A 2,582-nucleotide genomic window follows, 5' to 3' on the forward strand; every position below is an offset into this window, starting at 1 on the left:
AAGACCAGAGGAGTTACGGTATGACATCAAGAACATCATACGTGAATAAAGCCAAAGGTCATTAAGAAGACAGGAAAGAAAGAAAGGAAACCAAAGTGGATGTCAGAAGGAGCGCTGAAACTTGGTCTTGAATGTAGACTGGCTAAAGTTCATAGAAGAAATGATGAAGTAAAAGATCTAAACAGACATTTTCAAAGGAGAGTTTGAGAAGACAAAGAAAAGTATTATAATGAAATGTGCCAAGACTTAGCATTAAAAAACCAAGAGAGAAGAACACACTCAGCACTTCTTAAGTTGAAAGAACTGAAGGAAAAATTCAAGCCTTGAGTTTCAGTACTGAAGGATTCTATGGGAGTTCTGGTGAGGTGCTGTAGGATAAGCACTGGATTACTAACCACAAAATCAGTGGTTCAAGCCCACCAGTCACTTCTCAGAAACCCCATATGGGGGTCACGATGAATTGGAATCAACTCAATAGCACTTAACAACAACAATAAACAAAATATTGAATGATAAAGGAAGCATCAAAAGAAGATGGAAGTTACTGTCCCATACAGAATCACTGTACCAGAAGAGGTGGGTCAACAGTCAACCATTACAGAAGGTATCATATGATTAAGAACCAGTGGTATCAAAGGAAGAACAAACTGATGTAGAGATGGAAGGACTCACTAGTCTAGGTCAAGAAATTTGGAAGAGAGCTACCTGGAAAAGATTCATAATTGTGTCCATTTTGAAGAAAGGTGACCCAATATAATGCAGAAATCATTGAAAATTATCATTAATATCACACATAAATAAGTATTGCTGAAGAGAATTCCAAAACAGCTGCAGCAGTTCATCAAACAGAGCACTGTCAGAAAATCAAGCTGCATTCAGAAGAGGACAAGGAAAAATCTCCAATGAAGGATATCATTGCTGGTGTCAGGTGGACCCTGGTTGGAAGCAAAGAATACTAGAAATATATTTGCTTTTGTTTTATTGACTATGGAAAGGCATTTGACCATATGGATCACAATAAACTATGGATAACATTACAAAGAATGGGAATTTGAGACCACTTCATTGTCCATGTGAAACCTGTACATAGATCAAAGGCAGTCATTCAAACAGAACAAGGGGATAGAAATTGCATGGCTTAAAATCAGGAAATGTGTGTGTCAGGGTTTTATTCTTTCACCATAATTATTCAGTCTGCATGTTGAACAGATAATCCCAGAAGCTGGACTATATGTGGAAGAATGCAGCATCAGGACTGGAGGAAGTGTCATTAAAAACCTATGATATATTCAATCTGACTAGGCAGGGCTGATGCAATGAAATGCAGACGGGTCTCTTGTGATACAATAGTGAATAATTGTTAACAGGACTGTTTGTGAGGATCGGAAATGTAAAGGTGGATGTTTTATAGCAAGGAGGGGAATGATTAACTTTTCAGTCTAGGAGCGGAGGTCCCTGGGACCATCAAGGGAGAAGAGCAGAGAGCGGGACCCTACCCAGAGAAGCAGTGATGCCTGAGATGGAGCCAGAGATGATGACGTGGAGCGATGGAGAGGCTGGAGACTCTAGATCCAGAGAGGGAGAGCGACTGTGTGCTGAAGACCTGGGGGTACGGGGGAAGGATTGCATGGAGGGGATTGTAACCATGGCAATGAGATGATATACGATAGAATGAATGTAAAACTAATGTTTTCCCATGTAAACTATCACATAATTCACAATAAAACATTTAAGAAAAAAATAAAAACCTACGATATGCAGATGACACAATCTTACTTGTTGAAAGTGAAGAGGATTTGAGACACTTGCTGATGAAGATTGAAGGATAGAGCTTTCAGTATGGATTATAACTCAATGTAAAGAAAACTAAAATCCTCACAACTGGACCAGTAACAACACCATGGTAAATGGAGAAAAGATGAACGTTGTCATAGATTTCATATTACTTGGATCCACAATCAACACTCATGGAGGCAGCAGTTAAGAAATCAAATGATGTATTGCATTGGATAAATCTGCTGCAAAAGACCTCTTTAAAATATTAAAGAGCAAAGAGTGATCTCTGAGAACTAAGGCATATCTGACTCACATCAGAGTATTTTCAATTGCCTCATGAGCACGTGGAAGCTGGAAAATGAGTCAGGAGGGCTGGAGAAAAATTGATATATTTCAATTACAGTGTTGAGAAGAATGTTGAAGTATCCTACTGCCAGAAGAGCAAACAAACCTGTTTTGGAGGAAGCGCAACCAAAGTGCTTCTTAGAAGTAAGGATGGTGAAATTTTGTCTCACTTCCTTTGGACATAGTATCAGTAGGGATCAGTCCCTAGAAAAGGACATAATGCTTGGTAAAGTAGAGAGGGTCAGCAAAGAAGAGAAAAACCTCCAATGAGCTGGACTGACCTAGCAGCTACCATAATGGGTTTAAATGTTAACAGTTGGAAGACACAGGACTGAGCAGTGTTTTGTTCTGTTGTGCACGGCGTTGCTATGAGTCAAAGACTCGACGGCACCTAACAACAACAACAACACTAAACTAAACAATCCGTTGTGGAAGAAGTATAGCCAGAAAGCTCCTTACAA

Source organism: Chrysochloris asiatica, unplaced genomic scaffold (assembly GCF_000296735.1).
Source record: "Chrysochloris asiatica unplaced genomic scaffold, ChrAsi1.0 scaffold00168, whole genome shotgun sequence".
Classification (NCBI taxonomy): Eukaryota; Metazoa; Chordata; class Mammalia; order Afrosoricida; family Chrysochloridae; genus Chrysochloris; species Chrysochloris asiatica.